Source organism: Panthera pardus, unplaced genomic scaffold, assembly GCF_024362965.1.
Source record: "Panthera pardus isolate Hobbes unplaced genomic scaffold, ASM2436296v1 HiC_scaffold_8, whole genome shotgun sequence".
Lineage (NCBI taxonomy): Eukaryota > Metazoa > Chordata > Mammalia > Carnivora > Felidae > Panthera > Panthera pardus.
In genome coordinates, this window is record NW_026527013.1 from 56,057,083 (window position 1) to 56,071,030 (window position 13,948).

The following is a 13,948-nucleotide window of genomic DNA, read 5'->3' on the forward strand; positions in this document are numbered from 1 at the left end:
GGACCCTTGAGGGTACCCTTCCTGGAACAGCCATTGACCCTGACGCCATGTATTTTCCAGAGCCCGGAAGTAGAATTCAGGACTTCCCGTTGTACATGGGAATAGACCTGAGCACCCCTTTGTAGGGTGCAAAGGGAGGCCACCCAGGGCAGTGGTCATACTACTCAGGCAGAGCACAGAGGGAAGGCAGCTTTCCAGCCCAGCCCTGCGGTGGCCAGACTGTCACTCCCTGCTACAGGGCCTGCCAAGGGTCCAGGCACATATCTAAGTGGTCAGGAGCAAGGACAGCCACTTAGCCTGGGGTTAGTAAGGCTCAGTGTTAGCTCAGGGTCCCATCTCTGTTTGAAGCCTCCGTTTCCCCATCTGTTAAATGGGGCCCTGATCCTCAATTTGTTCTGGACCCTCAGGTGCTGGTCAGGGCCTGGTGAGAGCCCCAGTGGGGAGATGCCCGCGGGATCCTGCAGGGTGCTATTTGTTATTCAAAGACATGGGGTCCCACCACAGGACCTCCCCCACAGTAGGCTTCCGTGGGCCCCACACACAGCAGAGGTAGGGAGCTGACAGCAGAAAAGGGGCCAGCCCGCAGCCATTCCTGACGGAGCATCTTGGAAAGGATCACAGATGTGTTTATCGCTGGCTCCCTTGCCCCTGCTGTGAGAAGACAAGACTCAACCCGACCACAGGCTCTGGGCTTGTTGGCAGCTGGTGAGAAGCAAAAGGAGGAGGAAGTCAGGGAAGGGTTATGTGTCCTAAGGGGCAGAGGTGGGGTGGCAGGCCCCGTGACGGGGAACCCAGGGCAGCCCACCGCCTCACCTGGCAGATGAGGGAGAATAAACGCCATGGGGCACTTGCCTGACCTTACGGGTCTCCAGTTTGGGTCTGAGCCCAGGCAAAGCCAGTCACTCACCTGCAGATGTGGGCCTTGGGCCTGGGGAGGCGGGGGTACCACTGCAGGCCGGCAGGGCTCCCCCCGCACTGTCTCATGCAGTTGTGCGGTCCTTGAATCAGAATGGTCAGGGGAGAAGATAGAAATGGGGGTGCCAACAGCTCTTTTGGGAAGGTGATTTTAGAATTATAGTCTCTCCCTATTGGAAAATCAGGGGCATGATATTTTTGTAATGAAATCACAGACCGCTCAGGTTGGGATTGTAGAACGTGAGGTTCACATGCTCACGTGTGGAGTTTGGAATCATAGGATCTTTGGTTGGGAGGGAGAGAGGCGTCAGAAGCGCTGGGCTGACATCTTTGGATGGCAGGATTTTTGTGGCTTTGCATGATTTCTTCCCAGCCTTTTGGGGAGATGAACTAACCACAGTTCTCACCCTCAAGATGCTCAGTCTTGTGAGAGCGTCAGATAAGAGGAACAAAAAATAGGATTCCGGGCTACCCTCCACAGGAGAAATGCAATGCAGAAAGAAGAGGGAGTGGCTTCTTCTTGGAGAAGTCCGGAGACCTCTGGGAAGAAGAAGGGACTCCTTAGCAGGGCTTTGAAGGTTAAGTAGGAGTCCTCCAGGTGGACAAGGCAGGTGGGAAGAAGGAGGATAGTTCAGGCAGTGCAGGTGGCTGGTGAGGTGTTCTGTGTGTCCAGGGAGAGAGGGGTAATAGGCGATGAGGCTGCACAGGGGTGAGGACCAAATGCAGGGCCTTGAATGCCAGTTCAAGGAGTGAGACTTTCCCCTTCTGCAGGAGGTTGCTGAAGAGGCTTTGGTGGAGAAGTGTGTAGGCAGGTTTCTGGTCCTCTCTGGGACATAGTGTACAACAGAGTAAAGGGGGCAGGGCAGCAGCATGTGCCCAAACTCAGCAGGGGCCTCGGGAGAGTGGGGAAGGACAGCTGTTCAGGAAGCAGAATAGACAAGACCCACCTTGAGTTGTGTTTGGGATGGATGGGTGGACGCCTCTTCTCACTGGGATCAGGACCTGGGGCAGGGGGAGACCAGTGTCAGGGGAAATGATCAGGGTACCTTTGGGTGCTTTGGGGACTGGGAGACCCTGTGGCCTGCAAGTGGGGGTGCCCAGGGGTATCCTGGATGCCTAGATCTTAATTCTGGAGAGAGATCTTGTCTGGAGCCACTTCCCGGCAGCCACCAGCAGGAGGCAGTAACAGAAGCCCTGGCCTTTGGTAGGATTGCCCAGAGGGAGGATTCGAGTGGGAAAGCAGGAGAGCTGGGCATTTGCCTTTGGGAAGTGGGCACGGGACAGGAGGACTATGGGGAGCCAAAGAGCAGTCCTGGAGGTGGAAGGAGAGCCAGGTGCGGGGGCCCTTCCAGAGACATTCTGCTGCACATGTAGAATGCCCCTGTGGGGTTCAGAAAAGCCCAGCCTCTGCCAGGTGCCAGCTCTGGAACCCCAGCCGGGGGGATAGGGGACCGGCCTCTTGGAGCCTCCACAAACACATTGCACCTGGCGGGGCAGGCTGGCGAGGTCTTGCTGTGCACAGAGAGGGAAGTGTGCTGCAGCTCTGGGGCCTGGAGGGAGGGAGGGGCCCTCAGAGATCCCTTCCTGGGAGTGTGGTGACTGAGCCCCAGAGAGGCAGCCCCCAGGGATGGGGGCCCAGCTGGGATGGGGCTGGCCCTGCTGGAATGTGCTGCTTGCTCCGAGGGAGGTGAGCTCAGGGGGATGGAATGCCACTGGAGTGAGAAGTCACCTTCCAGTCCCTGCCCAGCCTCTCGCTCACGGGAGTGGTGGTGGTGGGGGGGTCGGTCTTGTCCCTTCCTGCCCTGCCCCGTCTGGTCTGGGTGCTCCTGGGAGCTGGATTCCCACCCTGCCCTGGCTGCAGGCAGGCCTGTGAGTCAAGGGACACCAGAGACCTGGCCCCTGGCAGCTGGGCGGGGCCCAGATAAGGCTTACTCAGCTATGCTCCTCTCCACAGTGCAGAGGGCCACTTGCATATTTGACCAGATAGAGTGCTCAGCAGTGGCACGTTGAGGGCCAGAGGAGGAGCCAAGCCCTACCTGGTGTGAAGCCGGCTGCCCAGGCAAGGCTGAGTCCTCCTGGGGCCACCATGCCCTCCATTTCTGCCCCAGATTCAGGAGCAGCTATGGGTTCTCACCTTCCCAGATGGAAAGGCTTCTATTCAGAATTGAGGCACATGGGCCAGTGGCAGCTTTCGGCCAATCTTGACCTCTAGAGCTTTGGTTTCTTCCATGGTGGGACCACATGGTCTCAGGAAGGTCTTCCAGATCTGACATGTGGGGAAGGGGAAGACACAGGGTTCTTAGGACCAGTGGATACCAATTTTGTCTGAGGCCATGCATTCCTGGAATTTGCCAGTCTTGTTCCTGCCTCAGGGCCTTTGCACATGCTCTTTCCTCTGTCTAGAATGCTCTTCCCTCAATCTTTGCATAACTAGCTCCTTCTATTCCTTCAGGCCTCTGCTTAGATGTCCCCTTCTCAGGGAGTCCCTCCCTGACTTTCCTCCCCTACATCTACTTCAGCTCTCTCTGGATACTACTCTGCTTTATTTTCGATGGAACACTTACCCCCATATGAAATTATCTTATTTACATAGCTCATTATGTCTTTATTGCCTGTCTTCTTCCACTTCAATGCTAGCACCACAAGGTAGGGATGAGGTAAGTGCACAGGTGGGTTCTCTGTGCCTAGGACAGTGCCTGGCACATATTAAGTCCTCAAGAGATCTTTGCTGAGTGAATGAATGAAATGACAAGTATCTGCTCTTACCTTGGGGAATTTCCCAGGAGTAAGATTGCCAGATAAAATACAAGACTCCCAGTTAAATTTGAATTTGAGATAACAAATAGTTTCTTGGTATGAGTATGTCCCAAATATTATGTGGGACATACTTATACCCAGAAACTATTGCTGTTTAACTCAAATTCAACTTTTACCGTGTTTCTTGTACTTTTAAGTACAAGTTTTTTATGCCAACATATTATAAATACACGTGCAGTTGCCCCAACACAGAAAGATACCACGTACCTTTCCCCGGTTTTCCCTAGCAGCTTGCAAAACTATGGTACAATATCACAAGCAGGATGCTGGCATGGATACAGTCATGGCATGGAACATTTCTCTGAGATAAATGCCCCAGAGTGCAAACGCTGGGGTGTATGGTAGTTGTCTGGTTAGCTTTGTAAGAAAGTGCATCCCCACGGGCGATGTACAGGGATCCAGTTTCCCCGCGTCCTCACCAGCATTTGGCATTGTCGCTGGTGTTTACTGTTGCCATTCTGGTAGGCGTGATAGTGGTAAGGCCACCGACACACTGTGGCCTTAATGAGCATTTCCCTAATAGCTAATGATGCTGCACATCTTTCCGTGTGTTTGTTTGCCATCCATATATCTTCTTCAGTGGAACGTTTTCATGTCTTTTGCCCGTTTATTTTTATTTTTGAGTCAAAAAAATTTTTTTTAATATTTGTTTATTTTTGAGGGGGGAGCAGGGGAGGGGCAGAGAGAGAGGGAGACACAGAATCCAAAGCAGGCTCCAGGCTCCGAGCTGTCAGCACAGACCCCGACGCGGGGCTCGAACCCACGAACCGTGAGATCATGACCTGAGTTGAAGTCGGACGCTCAACCGACTGAGCCACCCAGGCGCCCCTCTTGTGCCCATTTTCTAATTAGGCTGTTTATGTTTGTACTGTTGAGTTCTGAGGTTTCTTTATACATTCTAGATGCTAGTCTTTTGTCAGACACATGTTTTGCAAATAGTTTTTTTCTCAGTGTCTGGCTTGTCTATCTGTCCTTGTTACAGGGTCTTTTCAGAGCAGTAAGCTTTTAACTTTGATCAGGTCCAATTTATCAGTTTTTCCTTTTGTGGATAGTGCTTTTGGTAATGGGCTAAGAACTTACTGACCCCCGTCCCAAAGTCTGTGATTTGTTTTTTTAATGAGCTAGTTATTTTGAAATCAACAAAAGGCTTCTTTGTTATTTTAAAAAAATGTATTTATTTATAATTGTAGTAAAATACACATAACATCACACTTACCATCCTAATCATTTTGAAATGTACAATTTGGCGGTGTAAGTCCAACAGCACGGAGCCCGACACAGGGCTCGAACTCATGAACCACGTGAGATCATGACCTGAACGGAAATCAAGAGTCAGCCGCTTAAGGAACAGAGCCACCCAGGGGCCCCTCTCTGTGGCTATTTAACTTTAAATTAATTACAAACAAATAAAAGTAAACGTCCAGTTCCTCAGTCCACATTTCAAGTGCTGGGGGGCCACATGTGTCTCATGGCTGCCGTCTCAGACGGTTTCATCTTTTCAGGGAGGTCTGTTGGACAGCACCCATCAGCTTGGGGGATCAGTGGGCGCAGACATTGGTGTTGTTATTAAGGGGACTCGGGAAGGTCTTGGCAGCAGTGGGAGCGAATCCGTTCACCTCCTGGCCCCTAGCCAGCCCAAGGGGTTCTCAAATAGTGGCCATCTGATTTCTCTTGGAAGGAATTCTCAGTGTGGCTGCTGGCCCTTCAGCCAGGGGGCTCATTTGAAACCGAAGTGAGGTGGGGAGGGGGCCCTGAGGGGCCTCCCAAGTGGGGTGAAGCCGAGGGGGCTCAATTTCACCGTGGTGAGACCTAGTCAGAAGGCGCCCACCAGGGACAATCGCTGCCTTTGTCCTCAGGAGGGGGACTGGGGTTCCTGGGTGTTATCAAATCTGCTGGGATGAAGGGAGGGGGAGCCAAGTGCTGGTGGGGGAGACAGGGAGGGGAGGGGCAGGAGTGGTCTTAGAGGGGAGGAGGGAGGAGTGGGGTGGGGCCCAGCGAGATGGGGGAGCAGGCGGGTCACTTTCCCTAATTCTGAAAGCTTGCATGTCCTTTGAGGAGAAACCCAGGTGCCTGTGTGTCCTGAAAAAGGGCTCTTTGCCTGAGAAATGGGCTTCTTTAAATCATGACCTTGCAGCGTGCCGTAGAGTTGCAAATAACCAACACTGCTCACAGCGGCCAGTGCTTGCTGTGTCCCAGCGCTCTGTCTAAGGGAGTTAATCTGTTTCACTGGCCTAACAACCTTGGGAGATGGGGGGGGATCCTTGTTAACTCCATTCCACAGTAGGGCAGCTGAGGTCCAGGCAATGACTTGAGCAGCATCTCAGGCTCCTGGGAAGTCCCAAAGGTAGCAGAATGAGTTACCTCATCTCAGGGTCTCCCTGGATGTTGCGGGTGGGACCAGGCTCTGGGCCAGGAGGGTGCAGGCAGTGTGAGCCCAGCACTCAGCTGCTCTGTGCACCCCTCTCAAGGCCTGACGTAACACGTGCCCGCCCATTCCAGGTGCTCTCCGTAAATGATCTCACAGGGAAGGGCCTGTGTTGTCACTCCCATTTCACAGATGTGGAAAACTGAGGCACAGATCAGTTAAGCGGTACACTGAGGTTGCTGAGGTAGAAAGCATCTGAGTCAGGATTCCCTCCCGGCTATCTGCCTTTGTAGCCTGTGCTCTATGCAGCCTCTTCTCATCCTGCAGTAATGTATATATATAGTTGTGTGTGTGTACTGTATATGTATACACACACATACGTGTTTATATATACATAATATGTGTGTGTATGTGTATGTATTTGAGGGAGGGGGAGCCTAGAGGATTGATTGTATTACAAAGTAATAATTCTAACAAGAACATTGGTAAAACACTTTATAATTTGCAAAACCTTTCTTTGACACTTTGATGGCCAAGGCTTGAAACGCTCTTCCAAGGGAGTGGTGAAAATGTGCCCATTTTGCAGGCAAGGCGATTGAGGCTCTGGCTGGGTGCCACGCAGTTTGCTGGGAGGGTTGCTCTGTGGGGAGCTATTCTCCCCTGGGCTTTGAGGCTCCTGGCAGGGTGCAGGGAGGCAGGTCAGAGGGCTCCTGGCCACACTGTGCTCTTGACTCATGAAGGGATGTTGGACTTTTGTTCCACTCTGGGAGCTGTGAATGACACAGCTGGGGAAAGAGCTACAATAAAAACCCCAACTTTGCAACTTGTATACCGCATGACCTTGGGCAGTTTTCCCCCTCTGAGCCTCAGTTTCCTCACTGGGAGAAAAGTGATGATTTGTACTCCCCAGAGCTGCTGTGTAGACTGAATGGGACAATGCTCAAGAGTGCTGGGTTCTGTGCTCTCTTGCTTGATGACTGCTCAGAAAACAGTAGCTACTATTGTGAATATTGTTATTATTACTAGCAATGCTAGTCATTTTAAAGCTACGATTAGGTTTTAATCCCTATATTCTATTCCTAAGGGTCTTTCTAGCTCCATTTAAAGCTCCCTTTTTCCCCACATAGCAGACAGGTAGCATGCTGGAAGGACTGGGGAGCAGATGTGTGAGAGGTCATTGGAATTGTCACTTTACTGGACAGGAGACCAAGCCCTTGCAATGCCACACTGGTCCTCCCGGCTCTGAGACAGAGGAGGTCTGTCTGGGTCTGTCAGTCATGTCTGGGCAGCCACCTCCAAAGAGGGCCCTGCCCTTGCCCTTTCTGGCCCCATGCCACAGGTACCCAAGTTCATGCCACATTCCGGGACCTGCAGGTTGTCCAGTCCCGTCTCCTGCCCAGATTTCCCACCCAAAGGCAAGCCTCACACATCCAGCTGCCTGCCACTCTCCGCTCCAGGATATCTGCTGGAAAACTCCACCTGCCCCAAACCTCCCTGCTCATCTCGCTCCCGCCAACGGGCTCCTGCTTCATTCCTCCCAACCCCCAGCTCCATCCTTCCAGTTGTCCAGGCCCAAAAGCTTGACTTGGTCCTTGACACTTTCCTTCACACCCCACATCCAATTTGTTGATTCTACCTGTGACATCTTTCCGGAATCTTCCCCCTTCTAACAGCCCATACCCCTGATCCTCTGGTCCACGCTGCCGTCATCTCTTCCCTGAAATAGTACAACAGCCTCCTAACTTGTTTCGCTTCTCCCACCTTGGCCCCTGTGGTCTTATCCAGCATAAGTGAAACCATGTCTCCTCTGCTCATGACTTTGTAGTGGCTCCCAACTCACTCAGAGTAAACATCAAGTCTTCACCATGCCCGACATGGCTCTTCATGACCTGGGCCCCCATGACCCTTTGACCTCATCTCCTTCTACTTCCTCTTTGCTCTCTCTGTTCCACCTGTTCCTTAAACACACTGGGTCTATCCCTACCTCAGGACCTTTGCACTTGCTATTTCCTCTGCCTGGAATGCTCACCCTCCAGACATTCACCCCTTCACCTCCTCAAGTCTTGGCTCATGTACTACCTTCCTAAGGAGGCCTTTCCTGACCACTCTATTTGCAACTGCTGCCCCGTCGGCCTCACCACTTCCTGTCCCCTTCCATGTTTTCTTTTTCTACATAGTACTTATGACCACCTGACATAATATTGGTAGTTTGCCAAATGATCCCAGTGTGGCTGGGAAAAGTTAAAAGTGTTTGCTGTAGGAGCCCTCCTATGGGAACAGTGCAGGCTCAGACAGACGCTTCCTTCCCGCCTTTTAAACTCAAGTCTGTGCCTTCAATATTGGTTCCTATGACCAGCTTTACATTGGGATTTCATTCTTAAACTCCTATGTAGCCTTTGTCTTACTCTGGGCACTATTCTAAGTACTTCATATCTATGAACTCATAAAAATCTCAACCTAGTGAGATAAGTACTGTTGTCAGCTGCCTTTTATGAATGAGAACCCTGAAGCACATAGAAGTTCATTGACTCACCCAAGGTCACACGGCTAAGGAAGAGAGATCCAGGATCTGAATCCAGGCAGTCTGGCTCCAGAGCCTATACTTTGGCTATATTCCTTTTTTCTGCACTCATTCAGTCATTATGTATTTATAGACTGTCTTCTTTGTGTCAAACACAAGATTTTAGAGACCCACAGATGACAGAAAACATGGTCCTTTCCATCAGAGAGCTCACAGTCTTATAGGAAGTGAAGAGCAAGTAAATAAGGGGAAAGGGAACAAATATTCATCCAGTGAACATCCACTAACACCTACTAAGTGTTAGGCACTGGAAAGCAAGAGATAATATTTCTGCTTTTGAGATTCTTACATTGTAATAACAGAAGGAAATGGTGAATCACTGCATATATTCATGATGACATAAGCTGGATTTGGTAAAAGACAGCGTAGGGGACTGTGGGACCCCAGGATATGAGGTCTGACCATCTGGGGGTTGGTTTGGATGGGTGGGTGGTGGATGGCTGAATGGTTGGACAGATGGTTGGATGGTTATGCAGATGGATAGATGGATACTTGAATGGATAGATGTTAGAAGATGGATGGATGGATGGATGGATGGATAGTATTTGGAAGGATCATTGGATGAATGGTTATATGGGTGGACAGGTGGATGAATGGATGGATGGATGAATGGATAGTTATTTGGAAGGATGGCTGGTTGAATGGATGGGTGAAAAGCTGAGCTCATTGCTGGCAAGCTGGACATTTTCCCAGTGAGATCAGCAGACCAGCTGAAAGAAAGGGATGGAAATCCATGCATTCATTAATTCAGCAAATGTTTATTAAGCACCTATTTATGTGTCTGGTACTGTTTTAGGTTCTGGGATTAGAGGGTGCTTGCCTTTATGGAGCTGACATTCCAGAGGGAAAGCAGAGGACAAACAAATAATCAAACAGAGAGAATCTACTGTGAGAGAGCAATAAAGCCATGATTAAAAAAGGAAAGCACAGTGAGAAGAGGGGATGACAGGGGCAGGGGTGGGGGGCGTTTTATATTGGGTAGTCAGGAGGAGTCTCTCTGAGAAGGTGAGTTCTGAGCAGGAAGTGAGGAAGGGGCCCCTGTGGGGAATAGCATTGGAGACAGAGGGAACCACAGGCACAAGAGCCTGAGGCCCAGAGGCCAGTGTGTTTCTCACTGAGGGAGAGAGGGGAAGGTAGGAGGTGAAGTCACATGGGTGTGTTTGGGAGTGGGGCTGGGAGCCGGGAGGGCACATCACCTCCCAACCCCTGTGGGTTTGGTTGTGTCCTGGAAAGCCAATGGTGGATTTTGAACCTGGGCCGATGTGCCTTTGGAAATGCACCACCCTCCCTGTTCCCCTCTTGTGGGTTCCCAGCCCTGCTCCCTCCTGGCCTGCTCACAGTTGGGAGGCTGTCAGCATTTTAATTACAGCTCCCAGCTCTCAATGGTTTACAACTCAACCGTAAAACAGGCCCTGGGCAACCCGTGGCACCTCTGAGTGATTTACTTGCTTACCATTTCTATATTTAGTGCCATTTAATGCCTGTGGGCCAAGTTTTCAGAGAGAAAAAGAAGGAGGAATTTAGGGGGAGTTGGTCACATTGGTTTTTGTTTTTTTTGTTTTTGGTTTTTTTTGTTGTTGTTGTTTTAACACACAGCTCTGTTTTCCAGTTATTTTCTAAGATTATTTCCCAGCCTTTAAAAAGTTACAAGGTGCCAACCAATGGTGTATTCTGTGTTCATTTCTAAGAGAGACTGGTCCCTCGCGAAGCTGCCCTTTTTTCTTGAAAGTATGTTTGCTTCCTGGTGCGAGAGAGCAGGGTTTGAAGGACGGCATGGACCAAGTGTATGACTCTGGGACAATGGCATCCGTTGGGATTTCATGTAATGCAGGCTGGACTTGGGGCCATTGGCTCCCACTCCATGTCGGAAACGGGGATCCCCCAGACCTCCAGTCGAGGCATCCACAAGGCATCTCAAATTTACACGTGCACACAGATCACCTAGGGAGTGTGTGGAAAAGCAGATTCCGGAATCTGTACTTCCAATGAGCCCCCACGAGGCCATGCTGTTGGTCCTGGGGCCATGCTTTGGGCAACAAGGAATTGACCAGCTGTCCGATAGAAATTAACACAAGCTGTGTAGGTAATTTAAATTTTCTAGTAGCCACATCAAAAAAGTTAAAAAGGGGATACTAAACTTAATAATGTATTTTATTTAATCTAAAACACCCAAAATGTTATCATTTCAATATGTAATCAACATGAAAATACTGAGATGTTTTATGTTATTTTTTTTTTCCATAACAAGTCTTTGAGATCTGGTATTTGCTTTACACTTAAAGCTCATCTCCATGCAGACTGGCCACAGTCTGAGTGCTCGTGTGGCCGGCGGCTCCCATTTTGGACAGTGCAGATCTAAATCTGGCTTGCACACCTCTGGTGCTGGAGAGCCCACTCCCTCTGCAAAGTCCACTCCCATCCTGCAGGCTCAGTTGGGAGTTGCACCCTAAAACAACTAGGAAGAGCCACCTTTGCTCCCCAGGTCCTCCAGCTCATTGGCATCCTCTGCAGAAAAGAGTCCTGCAAAAATCTGGAAGCACCGACCAGGCCCCCTTGAAGCCCTGTCCTCTAGCTCCCTCCTGTGAGGCAGGCACGTCACACACTCTGCCTCGGTTAGCAACCCTGAGCCAGTTTCTGTTGTTGTTCTCAACCCCCAGTTTTCTTGCTGAAGAATCAGGCTCAGAGAGGCGAAGTGATATTCCTGTGATCACCCAGCCGGGAGGTGCCAGAGCTAGGACTCCCAGCGGGGACGCTGAAAACTCCTCTCTCTGCTCTAAGATGCTCCAGTTCCCTTGGTGTGATCTGGCTTCCGAGGACCTTCCAGGCCCACTCGCACTCCACCAAGTTCGCAGGGCCAGCCCACGTGGCACTGACAGAGCCTCAGAGATGGCCGGGAGAGTGGGGCACAGAAGCGACGCAGCTCTTGGTGGCTGGGCTGGGACAAAAGCCCAGGTGCCTCTGAGCCCTTGGGTCTCAGCTCCTGAAGCAGTTCCCTGTAGCTTCAGAGCAGTAAGAAATCAGTTATTCCTCCATCGTGGCCCCCCTCCGCTGCGGGGCGAGGCCCCACCCCACCTCTCTGGAAACTGGCCTGGCATAGAGATAACCCAGGGTGTTTTTCCCAGTTGCCTGGCTGGAAAAAACCTGACTCCATCAGGGGCAGGAAAAGGCATATCTCAGGGGACGTGTGCCTGCGCCCGTGTCCTCTGGGACATGTGGGGCAACAAGGAACCTGAGGCGAGACCGGCCCACCCTCCTGGATACCAGCTCCTATGCCCAGACACCGACACAAAGAGAACTTTTGTCCTGGGATGGGGGTTCAAAGGGCTTCATTAGTACTGGTCGCCCAGGCAGGGCCTTGTTGGGATCAGGGAGGTTCATCTGGGGGTGGCCAGGGGCACAGAGGATGACCTCATTCTTGAGTCTTCCCTCCATGCACTGGAGCGTCCATCCCTTATGTCCCCTGTTATTAGGCCCTTCCCTGGGGTGTCAGCCTTCCTCTGTGGACTAAGTCAGGGCCTCTTTACAAGATCCCACCGGGAAGGAAATGGCCAGCTAGGCTCCTGAGCCGGGATGAATTCATTCATTTGTTCACTAACTCACTCCTTGATTGCATCCAAATGCTGGCTGAGCACCTCCCATGAGGTAAGCCTCTTCTAGATGCCTCCTGAGCAAGAGATAAGGGCAGTGCTTTTTTGGAGCTGACATTTAGGCAGGGAGGGGGGAGGAAAATGAGTTATCTCCAGGGGCCCTGAGTCTTGGAAGATGTAAGTGGAGATACGACAGCTGGGGGAGAATGCATGGGCCACCATGGAGAGTTGCTTTGAGGAGCGGAACTGTAGCTGAGGGACCAGAGGAAGGGTGTCACAGGCAGAGGGAATAGCAGCTGCAAAGGCCCTGAGGCAGCGTGGGCTTCATGTGGTTCAGAAAGACCTGACATTAAGTGTTTACAGAAGGGATTTCCAGGGCCGCGCAACCAGCCCCGTAAAAATTTTAGAATGTTTTCATCCCCACCGAAAGAAAGCACGTGCCTATTAGCAGTTGCTCCCCACTCCTAATTCCCCCAGCCCTGGGCAACCACTAATCTGCTTTCTCTCTCTGGATTTGCCAGTTCTAGACATCCATATAAACGGAATTGTACAATATGTGACCATTCACATATTGTGAAGGTAGATGGCTTATTTCACTCAGCTTAATGGTTTCAAGGTCCATCCGTGTTGAGCCTGTGTCAGTATTTCATCCCTTTTTATGGCTGCGTAATACTCCATCATATGAATATGCCACATTCTGTTTATCTGCTTGTCAGCAGGTGGGCACGTGGGTCGTTTCATGTTTGGGCTCCCGCGAATAGTGCTGCCGTGAACATTCTCGTCCGAGTTGCACTGTCCTTGTGGTCAAATACCACAGGCCTTTGAAGTTTCACCTTCAGCATTGTCCTTGAAGGCGCACAGGTCTCTGGGTCAAGAGAGGAGGGTCTGGACATAGGCACCGGCCTGCTGGGCAGCACGGGCCGGCCGTGCCCTGGGCACTGGGGCTCTGATCCCCATAGGGCTGGCAGGGTGTGGCTGATTCACCACCGAAGCAGGTTCATAGGGGCCTTCCTCTGGAAAATGGCCAAGCTCTCTTCCAGCTTCTGTGAGCTTCCTTGCTGTTCATCTGCAGTTCTGCCCGGCTGAGCCCCCGTCTTATTGCTTCCCACACCTGCTCAGCCCCCCGGTCTGTCATCCATGCGACCACACGAGGGGGCTTCCCAAATGCCAAGTCCCTCTCTGTCCCATGCGAAGGCCGGGCTGGCCCTCTCCTCATGTCTTGACTGCTTCCTGCTCCCTTGTGCTCTGGGGCCTTTGCCCATGCTCTTTTCTCTGCCTGGTCTGTCCTTGCCTCCTTTTTGTCCGGCCAGGTCCTTCTCGACATCCTGGTCTTGACTCAGGAGGACATTTCCTCACCTCACTCCAGTCAGTTTCCTCTGTTACTGCTCTTAGTCGTTCATTTAGTGAGTATTTTCCGGCACCAACTATGGTCCTGGCACCAGTCTAGGTGCTGGGGACCCAGCAGGGAGCAGACAGACAAGTCCCTATCCTTGAACAACGTACATTCTAGTGGGAGACAAGAGCAACCGAACAAAGAAAATGCATGCTATGTCACTTACTGACACAAGGGAGCAAAATGAATCAGGGCAGGGGTCAGGGAAAGTGTTCTTGGAAAGGAGAGATTTGAGCAAGGGTCAAGTGAGGGACGGAGCCCTACGGAGGGTGGGGAAGAGTGTTCCAGGC

General features: G+C 51.4%; 1 protein-coding gene across 1 annotated transcript in view; it reads left to right on the plus strand.

Annotated features, from left to right (window-relative positions):
- The window catches only part of WNT7A (Wnt family member 7A), a 62,732-nt gene that overhangs the window by 27,591 nt on the left and 21,193 nt on the right, over positions 1 to 13,948 (plus strand). The window lies entirely within an intron of this gene.